Source organism: Pungitius pungitius, unplaced genomic scaffold (assembly GCF_949316345.1).
Source record: "Pungitius pungitius unplaced genomic scaffold, fPunPun2.1 scaffold_33, whole genome shotgun sequence".
In the NCBI taxonomy this organism is placed as follows: domain Eukaryota; kingdom Metazoa; phylum Chordata; class Actinopteri; order Perciformes; family Gasterosteidae; genus Pungitius; species Pungitius pungitius.
In genome coordinates, this window is record NW_026909866.1 from 208,525 (window position 1) to 220,915 (window position 12,391).

A 12,391-nucleotide genomic window follows, 5' to 3' on the forward strand; every position below is an offset into this window, starting at 1 on the left:
CAGTAAGCGTATGCTCAGACTGGAAGCGTAGTCTTTTTTAATTGACCAAGTTAATCATTTTCTTTTGCAGACAGGGCGGGAAAAAGGTCAATGTTTCCGCCCAGTTTCGAACTGGGGACCTTTCGCGTGTTAGGCGAACGTGATAACCACTACACTACGGAAACCACGGCTAGGTTTCTTTTGAACATATGCCTGCTCTTTGCGGAAGATCTTGATCTGATGGCTGATCTGATGAGAATATAGTGGACAGTATCTCTGCCTGTCACGCAGAAGACCAGGGTTCGATTCCCTGACGGGGAGAGTCTTCGTCAAACAGTAAGCGTATGCTCCGACTGGAAGCGTAGTCTTTTTTAATTGACCAAATGAATCATTTTCTTTTGCAGACAGGGCGGGAAAAAGGTCAATGTTTCCGCCCAGTTTTGAACTGGGGACCTTTCGCGTGTTAGGCGAACGTGATAACCACTACACTACGGAAACCAAGGCTAGGTTTCTTTTGAACATATGCCTGCTCTTTGCGGAAGATCTTGATCTGATGGCTGATCTGATGAGAATATAGTGGACAGTATCTCTGCCTGTCACGCAGAAGAACAGGGTTCGATTCCCTGACGGGGAGAGTCTTCGTCAAACAGTAAGCGTATGCTCAGACTGGAAGCGTAGTCTTTTTTAATTGACCAAGTGAATCATTTTCTTTTGCAGACAGCGCGGGAAAAAGGTCAATGTTTCCGCCCAGTTTCGAACTGGGGACCTTTCGCGTGTTAGGCGAACGTGATAACCACTACACTACGGAAACCACAGCTAGGTTTCTTTTGAACATATGCCTGCTCTTTGCGGGAGATCTTGATCTGATGGCTGATCTGATGAGAATATAGTGGACAGTATCTCTGCCTGTCACGCAGAAGACCAGGGTTCGATTCCCTGACGGGGAGAGTCTTCGTCAAACAGTAAGCGTATGCTCAGACTGGAAGCGTAGTCTTTTTTAATTGACCAAGTGAATCATTTTCTTTTGCAGACAGCGCGGGAAAAAGGTCAATGTTTCCGCCCAGTTTCGAACTGGGGACCTTTCGCGTGTTAGGCGAACGTGATAACCACTACACTACGGAAACCACAGCTAGGTTTCTTTTGAACATATGCCTGCTCTTTGCGGAAGATCTTGATCTGATGGCTGATCTGAAGAGAATATAGTGGACAGTATCTCTGCCTGTCACGCAGAAGACCAGGGTTCGATTCCCTGACGGGGAGAGTCTTCGTCAAACAGTAAGCGTATGCTCCGACTGGAAGCGTAGTCTTTTTTAATTGACCAAATGAATCATTTTCTTTTGCAGACAGGGCGGGAAAAAGGTCAATGTTTCCGCCCAGTTTTGAACTGGGGACCTTTCGCGTGTTAGGCGAACGTGATAACCACTACACTACGGAAACCAAGGCTAGGTTTCTTTTGAACATATGCCTGCTCTTTGCGGAAGATCTTGATCTGATGGCTGATCTGATGAGAATATAGTGGACAGTATCTCTGCCTGTCACGCAGAAGAACAGGGTTCGATTCCCTGACGGGGAGAGTCTTCGTCAAACAGTAAGCGTATGCTCAGACTGGAAGCGTAGTCTTTTTTAATTGACCAAGTGAATCATTTTCTTTTGCAGACAGCGCGGGAAAAAGGTCAATGTTTCCGCCCAGTTTCGAACTGGGGACCTTTCGCGTGTTAGGCGAACGTGATAACCACTACACTACGGAAACCACAGCTAGGTTTCTTTTGAACATATGCCTGCTCTTTGCGGAAGATCTTGATCTGATGGCTGATCTGAAGAGAATATAGTGGACAGTATCTCTGCCTGTCACGCAGAAGACCAGGGTTCGATTCCCTGACGGGTAGAGTCTTCGTCAAACAGTAAGCGTATGCTCAGACTGGAAGCGTAGTCTTTTTTAATTGACCAAGTTAATCATTTTCTTTTGCAGACAGGGCGGGAAAAAGGTCAATGTTTCCGCCCAGTTTCGAACTGGGGACCTTTCGCGTGTTAGGCGAACGTGATAACCACTACACTACGGAAACCACGGCTAGGTTTCTTTTGAACATATGCCTGCTCTTTGCGGAAGATCTTGATCTGATGGCTGATCTGATGAGAATATAGTGGACAGTATCTCTGCCTGTCACGCAGAAGACCAGGGTTCGATTCCCTGACGGGGAGAGTCTTCGTCAAACAGTAAGCGTATGCTCCGACTGGAAGCGTAGTCTTTTTTAATTGACCAAATGAATCATTTTCTTTTGCAGACAGGGCGGGAAAAAGGTCAATGTTTCCGCCCAGTTTTGAACTGGGGACCTTTCGCGTGTTAGGCGAACGTGATAACCACTACACTACGGAAACCAAGGCTAGGTTTCTTTTGAACATATGCCTGCTCTTTGCGGAAGATCTTGATCTGATGGCTGATCTGATGAGAATATAGTGGACAGTATCTCTGCCTGTCACGCAGAAGAACAGGGTTCGATTCCCTGACGGGGAGAGTCTTCGTCAAACAGTAAGCGTATGCTGAGACTGGAAGCGTAGTCTTTTTTAATTGACCAAGTGAATCATTTTCTTTTGCAGACAGCGCGGGAAAAAGGTCAATGTTTCCGCCCAGTTTCGAACTGGGGACCTTTCGCGTGTTAGGCGAACGTGATAACCACTACACTACGGAAACCACAGCTAGGTTTCTTTGGAACATATGCCTGCTCTTTGCGGAAGATCTTGATCTGATGGCTGATCTGAAGAGAATATAGTGGACAGTATCTCTGCCTGTCACGCAGAAGACCAGGGTTCGATTCCCTGACGGGTAGAGTCTTCGTCAAACAGTAAGCGTATGCTCAGACTGGAAGCGTAGTCTTTTTTAATTGACCAAGTTAATCATTTTCTTTTGCAGACAGGGCGGGAAAAAGGTCAATCTTTCCGCCCAGTTTCGAACTGGGGACCTTTCGCGTGTTAGGCGAACGTGATAACCACTACACTACGGAAACCACGGCTAGGTTTCTTTTGAACATATGCCTGCTCTTTGCGGAAGATCTTGATCTGATGGCTGATCTGATGAGAATATAGTGGACAGTATCTCTGCCTGTCACGCAGAAGACCAGGGTTCGATTCCCTGACGGGGAGAGTCTTCGTCAAACAGTAAGCGTATGCTCCGACTGGAAGCGTAGTCTTTTTTAATTGACCAAATGAATCATTTTCTTTTGCAGACAGGGCGGGAAAAAGGTCAATGTTTCCGCCCAGTTTTGAACTGGGGACCTTTCGCGTGTTAGGCAAACGTGATAACCACTACACTACGGAAACCAAGGCTAGGTTTCTTTTGAACATATGCCTGCTCTTTGCGGAAGATCTTGATCTGATGGCTGATCTGATGAGAATATAGTGGACAGTATCTCTGCCTGTCACGCAGAAGAACAGGGTTCGATTCCCTGACGGGGAGAGTCTTCGTCAAACAGTAAGCGTATGCTGAGACTGGAAGCGTAGTCTTTTTTAATTGACCAAGTGAATCATTTTCTTTTGCAGACAGCGCGGGAAAAAGGTCAATGTTTCCGCCCAGTTTCGAACTGGGGACCTTTCGCGTGTTAGGCGAACGTGATAACCACTACACTACGGAAACCACAGCTAGGTTTCTTTTGAACATATGCCTGCTCTTTGCGGAAGATCTTGATCTGATGGCTGATCTGAAGAGAATATAGTGGACAGTATCTCTGCCTGTCACGCAGAAGACCAGGGTTCGATTCCCTGACGGGTAGAGTCTTCGTCAAACAGTAAGCGTATGCTCAGACTGGAAGCGTAGTCTTTTTTAATTGACCAAGTTAATCATTTTCTTTTGCAGACAGGGCGGGAAAAAGGTCAATCTTTCCGCCCAGTTTCGAACTGGGGACCTTTCGCGTGTTAGGCGAACGTGATAACCACTACACTACGGAAACCACGGCTAGGTTTCTTTTGAACATATGCCTGCTCTTTGCGGAAGATCTTGATCTGATGGCTGATCTGATGAGAATATAGTGGACAGTATCTCTGCCTGTCACGCAGAAGACCAGGGTTCGATTCCCTGACGGGGAGAGTCTTCGTCAAACAGTAAGCGTATGCTCCGACTGGAAGCGTAGTCTTTTTTAATTGACCAAATGAATCATTTTCTTTTGCAGACAGGGCGGGAAAAAGGTCAATGTTTCCGCCCAGTTTTGAACTGGGGACCTTTCGCGTGTTAGGCGAACGTGATAACCACTACACTACGGAAACCAAGGCTAGGTTTCTTTTGAACATATGCCTGCTCTTTGCGGAAGATCTTGATCTGATGGCTGATCTGATGAGAATATAGTGGACAGTATCTCTGCCTGTCACGCAGAAGAACAGGGTTCGATTCCCTGACGGGGAGAGTCTTCGTCAAACAGTAAGCGTATGCTGAGACTGGAAGCGTAGTCTTTTTTAATTGACCAAGTGAATCATTTTCTTTTGCAGACAGCGCGGGAAAAAGGTCAATGTTTCCGCCCAGTTTCGAACTGGGGACCTTTCGCGTGTTAGGCGAACGTGATAACCACTACACTACGGAAACCACAGCTAGGTTTCTTTTGAACATATGCCTGCTCTTTGCGGAAGATCTTGATCTGATGGCTGATCTGAAGAGAATATAGTGGACAGTATCTCTGCCTGTCACGCAGAAGACCAGGGTTCGATTCCCTGACGGGTAGAGTCTTCGTCAAACAGTAAGCGTATGCTCAGACTGGAAGCGTAGTCTTTTTTAATTGACCAAGTTAATCATTTTCTTTTGCAGACAGGGCGGGAAAAAGGTCAATCTTTCCGCCCAGTTTCGAACTGGGGACCTTTCGCGTGTTAGGCGAACGTGATAACCACTACACTACGGAAACCACGGCTAGGTTTCTTTTGAACATATGCCTGCTCTTTGCGGAAGATCTTGATCTGATGGCTGATCTGATGAGAATATAGTGGACAGTATCTCTGCCTGTCACGCAGAAGACCAGGGTTCGATTCCCTGACGGGGAGAGTCTTCGTCAAACAGTAAGCGTATGCTCCGACTGGAAGCGTAGTCTTTTTTAATTGACCAAATGAATCATTTTCTTTTGCAGACAGGGCGGGAAAAAGGTCAATGTTTCCGCCCAGTTTTGAACTGGGGACCTTTGGCGTGTTAGGCAAACGTGATAACCACTACACTACGGAAACCAAGGCTAGGTTTCTTTTGAACATATGCCTGCTCTTTGCGGAAGATCTTGATCTGATGGCTGATCTGATGAGAATATAGTGGACAGTATCTCTGCCTGTCACGCAGAAGAACAGGGTTCGATTCCCTGACGGGGAGAGTCTTCGTCAAACAGTAAGCGTATGCTGAGACTGGAAGCGTAGTCTTTTTTAATTGACCAAGTGAATCATTTTCTTTTGCAGACAGCGCGGGAAAAAGGTCAATGTTTCCGCCCAGTTTCGAACTGGGGACCTTTCGCGTGTTAGGCGAACGTGATAACCACTACACTACGGAAACCACAGCTAGGTTTCTTTTGAACATATGCCTGCTCTTTGCGGAAGATCTTGATCTGATGGCTGATCTGAAGAGAATATAGTGGACAGTATCTCTGCCTGTCACGCAGAAGACCAGGGTTCGATTCCCTGACGGGTAGAGTCTTCGTCAAACAGTAAGCGTATGCTCAGACTGGAAGCGTAGTCTTTTTTAATTGACCAAGTTAATCATTTTCTTTTGCAGACAGGGCGGGAAAAAGGTCAATGTTTCCGCCCAGTTTCGAACTGGGGACCTTTCGCGTGTTAGGCGAACGTGATAACCACTACACTACGGAAACCACGGCTAGGTTTCTTTTGAACATATGCCTGCTCTTTGCGGAAGATCTTGATCTGATGGCTGATCTGATGAGAATATAGTGGACAGTATCTCTGCCTGTCACGCAGAAGACCAGGGTTCGATTCCCTGACGGGGAGAGTCTTCGTCAAACAGTAAGCGTATGCTCCGACTGGAAGCGTAGTCTTTTTTAATTGACCAAATGAATCATTTTCTTTTGCAGACAGGGCGGGAAAAAGGTCAATGTTTCCGCCCAGTTTTGAACTGGGGACCTTTCGCGTGTTAGGCGAACGTGATAACCACTACACTACGGAAACCAAGGCTAGGTTTCTTTTGAACATATGCCTGCTCTTTGCGGAAGATCTTGATCTGATGGCTGATCTGATGAGAATATAGTGGACAGTATCTCTGCCTGTCACGCAGAAGAACAGGGTTCGATTCCCTGACGGGGAGAGTCTTCGTCAAACAGTAAGCGTATGCTCAGACTGGAAGCGTAGTCTTTTTTAATTGACCAAGTGAATCATTTTCTTTTGCAGACAGCGCGGGAAAAAGGTCAATGTTTCCGCCCAGTTTCGAACTGGGGACCTTTCGCGTGTTAGGCGAACGTGATAACCACTACACTACGGAAACCACAGCTAGGTTTCTTTTGAACATATGCCTGCTCTTTGCGGAAGATCTTGATCTGATGGCTGATCTGAAGAGAATATAGTGGACAGTATCTCTGCCTGTCACGCAGAAGACCAGGGTTCGATTCCCTGACGGGTAGAGTCTTCGTCAAACAGTAAGCGTATGCTCCGACTGGAAGCGTAGTCTTTTTTAATTGACCAAATGAATCATTTTCTTTTGCAGACAGCGCGGGAAAAAGGTCAATGTTTCCGCCCAGTTTCGAACTGGGGACCTTTCGCGTGTTAGGCGAACGTGATAACCACTACACTACGGAAACCACGGCTAGGTTTCTTTTGAACATATGCCTGCTCTTTGCGGAAGATCTTGATCTGATGGCTTATCTGAAGAGAATATAGTGGACAGTATCTCTGCCTGTCACGCAGAAGACCAGGGTTCGATTCCCTGACGGGTAGAGTCTTCGTCAAACAGTAAGCGTATGCTCAGACTGGAAGCGTAGTCTTTTTTAATTGACCAAGTTAATCATTTTCTTTTGCAGACAGGGCGGGAAAAAGGTCAATGTTTCCGCCCAGTTTCGAACTGGGGACCTTTCGCGTGTTAGGCGAACGTGATAACCACTACACTACGGAAACCACAGCTAGGTTTCTTTTGAACATATGCCTGCTCTTTGCGGAAGATCTTGATCTGATGGCTGATCTGAAGAGAATATAGTGGACAGTATCTCTGCCTGTCACGCAGAAGACCAGGGTTCGATTCCCTGACGGGTAGAGTCTTCGTCAAACAGTAAGCGTATGCTCAGACTGGAAGCGTAGTCTTTTTTAATTGACCAAGTTAATCATTTTCTTTTGCAGACAGGGCGGGAAAAAGGTCAATCTTTCCGCCCAGTTTCGAACTGGGGACCTTTCGCGTGTTAGGCGAACGTGATAACCACTACACTACGGAAACCACGGCTAGGTTTCTTTTGAACATATGCCTGCTCTTTGCGGAAGATCTTGATCTGATGGCTGATCTGATGAGAATATAGTGGACAGTATCTCTGCCTGTCACGCAGAAGACCAGGGTTCGATTCCCTGACGGGGAGAGTCTTCGTCAAACAGTAAGCGTATGCTCCGACTGGAAGCGTAGTCTTTTTTAATTGACCAAATGAATCATTTTCTTTTGCAGACAGGGCGGGAAAAAGGTCAATGTTTCCGCCCAGTTTTGAACTGGGGACCTTTCGCGTGTTAGGCGAACGTGATAACCACTACACTACGGAAACCAAGGCTAGGTTTCTTTTGAACATATGCCTGCTCTTTGCGGAAGATCTTGATCTGATGGCTGATCTGATGAGAATATAGTGGACAGTATCTCTGCCTGTCACGCAGAAGAACAGGGTTCGATTCCCTGACGGGGAGAGTCTTCGTCAAACAGTAAGCGTATGCTGAGACTGGAAGCGTAGTCTTTTTTAATTGACCAAGTGAATCATTTTCTTTTGCAGACAGCGCGGGAAAAAGGTCAATGTTTCCGCCCAGTTTCGAACTGGGGACCTTTCGCGTGTTAGGCGAACGTGATAACCACTACACTACGGAAACCACAGCTAGGTTTCTTTTGAACATATGCCTGCTCTTTGCGGAAGATCTTGATCTGATGGCTGATCTGAAGAGAATATAGTGGACAGTATCTCTGCCTGTCACGCAGAAGACCAGGGTTCGATTCCCTGACGGGTAGAGTCTTCGTCAAACAGTAAGCGTATGCTCAGACTGGAAGCGTAGTCTTTTTTAATTGACCAAGTTAATCATTTTCTTTTGCAGACAGGGCGGGAAAAAGGTCAATCTTTCCGCCCAGTTTCGAACTGGGGACCTTTCGCGTGTTAGGCGAACGTGATAACCACTACACTACGGAAACCACGGCTAGGTTTCTTTTGAACATATGCCTGCTCTTTGCGGAAGATCTTGATCTGATGGCTGATCTGATGAGAATATAGTGGACAGTATCTCTGCCTGTCACGCAGAAGACCAGGGTTCGATTCCCTGACGGGGAGAGTCTTCGTCAAACAGTAAGCGTATGCTCCGACTGGAAGCGTAGTCTTTTTTAATTGACCAAATGAATCATTTTCTTTTGCAGACAGGGCGGGAAAAAGGTCAATGTTTCCGCCCAGTTTTGAACTGGGGACCTTTCGCGTGTTAGGCAAACGTGATAACCACTACACTACGGAAACCAAGGCTAGGTTTCTTTTGAACATATGCCTGCTCTTTGCGGAAGATCTTGATCTGATGGCTGATCTGATGAGAATATAGTGGACAGTATCTCTGCCTGTCACGCAGAAGAACAGGGTTCGATTCCCTGACGGGGAGAGTCTTCGTCAAACAGTAAGCGTATGCTGAGACTGGAAGCGTAGTCTTTTTTAATTGACCAAGTGAATCATTTTCTTTTGCAGACAGCGCGGGAAAAAGGTCAATGTTTCCGCCCAGTTTCGAACTGGGGACCTTTCGCGTGTTAGGCGAACGTGATAACCACTACACTACGGAAACCACAGCTAGGTTTCTTTTGAACATATGCCTGCTCTTTGCGGAAGATCTTGATCTGATGGCTGATCTGAAGAGAATATAGTGGACAGTATCTCTGCCTGTCACGCAGAAGACCAGGGTTCGATTCCCTGACGGGTAGAGTCTTCGTCAAACAGTAAGCGTATGCTCAGACTGGAAGCGTAGTCTTTTTTAATTGACCAAGTTAATCATTTTCTTTTGCAGACAGGGCGGGAAAAAGGTCAATGTTTCCGCCCAGTTTCGAACTGGGGACCTTTCGCGTGTTAGGCGAACGTGATAACCACTACACTACGGAAACCACGGCTAGGTTTCTTTTGAACATATGCCTGCTCTTTGCGGAAGATCTTGATCTGATGGCTGATCTGATGAGAATATAGTGGACAGTATCTCTGCCTGTCACGCAGAAGACCAGGGTTCGATTCCCTGACGGGGAGAGTCTTCGTCAAACAGTAAGCGTATGCTCCGACTGGAAGCGTAGTCTTTTTTAATTGACCAAATGAATCATTTTCTTTTGCAGACAGGGCGGGAAAAAGGTCAATGTTTCCGCCCAGTTTTGAACTGGGGACCTTTCGCGTGTTAGGCGAACGTGATAACCACTACACTACGGAAACCAAGGCTAGGTTTCTTTTGAACATATGCCTGCTCTTTGCGGAAGATCTTGATCTGATGGCTGATCTGATGAGAATATAGTGGACAGTATCTCTGCCTGTCACGCAGAAGAACAGGGTTCGATTCCCTGACGGGGAGAGTCTTCGTCAAACAGTAAGCGTATGCTCAGACTGGAAGCGTAGTCTTTTTTAATTGACCAAGTGAATCATTTTCTTTTGCAGACAGCGCGGGAAAAAGGTCAATGTTTCCGCCCAGTTTCGAACTGGGGACCTTTCGCGTGTTAGGCGAACGTGATAACCACTACACTACGGAAACCACAGCTAGGTTTCTTTTGAACATATGCCTGCTCTTTGCGGAAGATCTTGATCTGATGGCTGATCTGAAGAGAATATAGTGGACAGTATCTCTGCCTGTCACGCAGAAGACCAGGGTTCGATTCCCTGACGGGTAGAGTCTTCGTCAAACAGTAAGCGTATGCTCCGACTGGAAGCGTAGTCTTTTTTAATTGACCAAATGAATCATTTTCTTTTGCAGACAGCGCGGGAAAAAGGTCAATGTTTCCGCCCAGTTTCGAACTGGGGACCTTTCGCGTGTTAGGCGAACGTGATAACCACTACACTACGGAAACCACGGCTAGGTTTCTTTTGAACATATGCCTGCTCTTTGCGGAAGATCTTGATCTGATGGCTTATCTGAAGAGAATATAGTGGACAGTATCTCTGCCTGTCACGCAGAAGACCAGGGTTCGATTCCCTGACGGGTAGAGTCTTCGTCAAACAGTAAGCGTATGCTCAGACTGGAAGCGTAGTCTTTTTTAATTGACCAAGTTAATCATTTTCTTTTGCAGACAGGGCGGGAAAAAGGTCAATGTTTCCGCCCAGTTTCGAACTGGGGACCTTTCGCGTGTTAGGCGAACGTGATAACCACTACACTACGGAAACCACAGCTAGGTTTCTTTTGAACATATGCCTGCTCTTTGCGGAAGATCTTGATCTGATGGCTGATCTGAAGAGAATATAGTGGACAGTATCTCTGCCTGTCACGCAGAAGACCAGGGTTCGATTCCCTGACGGGTAGAGTCTTCGTCAAACAGTAAGCGTATGCTCAGACTGGAAGCGTAGTCTTTTTTAATTGACCAAGTTAATCATTTTCTTTTGCAGACAGGGCGGGAAAAAGGTCAATCTTTCCGCCCAGTTTCGAACTGGGGACCTTTCGCGTGTTAGGCGAACGTGATAACCACTACACTACGGAAACCACGGCTAGGTTTCTTTTGAACATATGCCTGCTCTTTGCGGAAGATCTTGATCTGATGGCTGATCTGATGAGAATATAGTGGACAGTATCTCTGCCTGTCACGCAGAAGACCAGGGTTCGATTCCCTGACGGGGAGAGTCTTCGTCAAACAGTAAGCGTATGCTCCGACTGGAAGCGTAGTCTTTTTTAATTGACCAAATGAATCATTTTCTTTTGCAGACAGGGCGGGAAAAAGGTCAATGTTTCCGCCCAGTTTTGAACTGGGGACCTTTCGCGTGTTAGGCGAACGTGATAACCACTACACTACGGAAACCAAGGCTAGGTTTCTTTTGAACATATGCCTGCTCTTTGCGGAAGATCTTGATCTGATGGCTGATCTGATGAGAATATAGTGGACAGTATCTCTGCCTGTCACGCAGAAGAACAGGGTTCGATTCCCTGACGGGGAGAGTCTTCGTCAAACAGTAAGCGTATGCTGAGACTGGAAGCGTAGTCTTTTTTAATTGACCAAGTGAATCATTTTCTTTTGCAGACAGCGCGGGAAAAAGGTCAATGTTTCCGCCCAGTTTCGAACTGGGGACCTTTCGCGTGTTAGGCGAACGTGATAACCACTACACTACGGAAACCACAGCTAGGTTTCTTTTGAACATATGCCTGCTCTTTGCGGAAGATCTTGATCTGATGGCTGATCTGAAGAGAATATAGTGGACAGTATCTCTGCCTGTCACGCAGAAGACCAGGGTTCGATTCCCTGACGGGTAGAGTCTTCGTCAAACAGTAAGCGTATGCTCAGACTGGAAGCGTAGTCTTTTTTAATTGACCAAGTTAATCATTTTCTTTTGCAGACAGGGCGGGAAAAAGGTCAATCTTTCCGCCCAGTTTCGAACTGGGGACCTTTCGCGTGTTAGGCGAACGTGATAACCACTACACTACGGAAACCACGGCTAGGTTTCTTTTGAACATATGCCTGCTCTTTGCGGAAGATCTTGATCTGATGGCTGATCTGATGAGAATATAGTGGACAGTATCTCTGCCTGTCACGCAGAAGACCAGGGTTCGATTCCCTGACGGGGAGAGTCTTCGTCAAACAGTAAGCGTATGCTCCGACTGGAAGCGTAGTCTTTTTTAATTGACCAAATGAATCATTTTCTTTTGCAGACAGGGCGGGAAAAAGGTCAATGTTTCCGCCCAGTTTTGAACTGGGGACCTTTCGCGTGTTAGGCAAACGTGATAACCACTACACTACGGAAACCAAGGCTAGGTTTCTTTTGAACATATGCCTGCTCTTTGCGGAAGATCTTGATCTGATGGCTGATCTGATGAGAATATAGTGGACAGTATCTCTGCCTGTCACGCAGAAGAACAGGGTTCGATTCCCTGACGGGGAGAGTCTTCGTCAAACAGTAAGCGTATGCTGAGACTGGAAGCGTAGTCTTTTTTAATTGACCAAGTGAATCATTTTCTTTTGCAGACAGCGCGGGAAAAAGGTCAATGTTTCCGCCCAGTTTCGAACTGGGGACCTTTCGCGTGTTAGGCGAACGTGATAACCACTACACTACGGAAACCACAGCTAGGTTTCTTTTGA

At 46.6% G+C, this 12,391-nt stretch overlaps 21 non-coding genes across 21 annotated transcripts; all 21 read right to left on the bottom strand.

Moving 5' to 3' along the window:
• Positions 1-91: 91 nt before the first annotated feature.
• On the bottom strand, positions 92-164 carry trnav-aac (transfer RNA valine (anticodon AAC)). The gene has a single exon. It is a non-coding gene; the product is annotated as a tRNA-Val (tRNA).
• A 553-nt stretch (positions 165-717) lies between these two features.
• trnav-aac (transfer RNA valine (anticodon AAC)) lies at positions 718-790 on the bottom strand. Its single transcript has one exon. It is a non-coding gene; the product is annotated as a tRNA-Val (tRNA).
• A 240-nt stretch (positions 791-1,030) lies between these two features.
• On the bottom strand, positions 1,031-1,103 carry trnav-aac (transfer RNA valine (anticodon AAC)). Its single transcript has one exon. It is a non-coding gene; the product is annotated as a tRNA-Val (tRNA).
• A 553-nt stretch (positions 1,104-1,656) lies between these two features.
• trnav-aac (transfer RNA valine (anticodon AAC)) lies at positions 1,657-1,729 on the bottom strand. Its single transcript has one exon. It is a non-coding gene; the product is annotated as a tRNA-Val (tRNA).
• A 240-nt stretch (positions 1,730-1,969) lies between these two features.
• On the bottom strand, positions 1,970-2,042 carry trnav-aac (transfer RNA valine (anticodon AAC)). Its single transcript has one exon. It is a non-coding gene; the product is annotated as a tRNA-Val (tRNA).
• A 553-nt stretch (positions 2,043-2,595) lies between these two features.
• Positions 2,596-2,668, bottom strand: trnav-aac (transfer RNA valine (anticodon AAC)). Its single transcript has one exon. It is a non-coding gene; the product is annotated as a tRNA-Val (tRNA).
• An 866-nt stretch (positions 2,669-3,534) lies between these two features.
• Positions 3,535-3,607, bottom strand: trnav-aac (transfer RNA valine (anticodon AAC)). Its single transcript has one exon. It is a non-coding gene; the product is annotated as a tRNA-Val (tRNA).
• An 866-nt stretch (positions 3,608-4,473) lies between these two features.
• On the bottom strand, positions 4,474-4,546 carry trnav-aac (transfer RNA valine (anticodon AAC)). The gene has a single exon. It is a non-coding gene; the product is annotated as a tRNA-Val (tRNA).
• An 866-nt stretch (positions 4,547-5,412) lies between these two features.
• trnav-aac (transfer RNA valine (anticodon AAC)) lies at positions 5,413-5,485 on the bottom strand. Its single transcript has one exon. It is a non-coding gene; the product is annotated as a tRNA-Val (tRNA).
• Positions 5,486-5,725: 240 nt separating this feature from the next.
• Positions 5,726-5,798, bottom strand: trnav-aac (transfer RNA valine (anticodon AAC)). The gene has a single exon. It is a non-coding gene; the product is annotated as a tRNA-Val (tRNA).
• Positions 5,799-6,351: 553 nt separating this feature from the next.
• trnav-aac (transfer RNA valine (anticodon AAC)) lies at positions 6,352-6,424 on the bottom strand. The gene has a single exon. It is a non-coding gene; the product is annotated as a tRNA-Val (tRNA).
• A 240-nt stretch (positions 6,425-6,664) lies between these two features.
• trnav-aac (transfer RNA valine (anticodon AAC)) lies at positions 6,665-6,737 on the bottom strand. The gene has a single exon. It is a non-coding gene; the product is annotated as a tRNA-Val (tRNA).
• Positions 6,738-6,977: 240 nt separating this feature from the next.
• trnav-aac (transfer RNA valine (anticodon AAC)) lies at positions 6,978-7,050 on the bottom strand. The gene has a single exon. It is a non-coding gene; the product is annotated as a tRNA-Val (tRNA).
• Positions 7,051-7,916: 866 nt separating this feature from the next.
• trnav-aac (transfer RNA valine (anticodon AAC)) lies at positions 7,917-7,989 on the bottom strand. Its single transcript has one exon. It is a non-coding gene; the product is annotated as a tRNA-Val (tRNA).
• Positions 7,990-8,855: 866 nt separating this feature from the next.
• On the bottom strand, positions 8,856-8,928 carry trnav-aac (transfer RNA valine (anticodon AAC)). The gene has a single exon. It is a non-coding gene; the product is annotated as a tRNA-Val (tRNA).
• Positions 8,929-9,168: 240 nt separating this feature from the next.
• trnav-aac (transfer RNA valine (anticodon AAC)) lies at positions 9,169-9,241 on the bottom strand. Its single transcript has one exon. It is a non-coding gene; the product is annotated as a tRNA-Val (tRNA).
• Positions 9,242-9,794: 553 nt separating this feature from the next.
• trnav-aac (transfer RNA valine (anticodon AAC)) lies at positions 9,795-9,867 on the bottom strand. Its single transcript has one exon. It is a non-coding gene; the product is annotated as a tRNA-Val (tRNA).
• Positions 9,868-10,107: 240 nt separating this feature from the next.
• Positions 10,108-10,180, bottom strand: trnav-aac (transfer RNA valine (anticodon AAC)). The gene has a single exon. It is a non-coding gene; the product is annotated as a tRNA-Val (tRNA).
• A 240-nt stretch (positions 10,181-10,420) lies between these two features.
• Positions 10,421-10,493, bottom strand: trnav-aac (transfer RNA valine (anticodon AAC)). Its single transcript has one exon. It is a non-coding gene; the product is annotated as a tRNA-Val (tRNA).
• Positions 10,494-11,359: 866 nt separating this feature from the next.
• Positions 11,360-11,432, bottom strand: trnav-aac (transfer RNA valine (anticodon AAC)). Its single transcript has one exon. It is a non-coding gene; the product is annotated as a tRNA-Val (tRNA).
• An 866-nt stretch (positions 11,433-12,298) lies between these two features.
• trnav-aac (transfer RNA valine (anticodon AAC)) lies at positions 12,299-12,371 on the bottom strand. Its single transcript has one exon. It is a non-coding gene; the product is annotated as a tRNA-Val (tRNA).
• Positions 12,372-12,391: the final 20 nt, after the last annotated feature.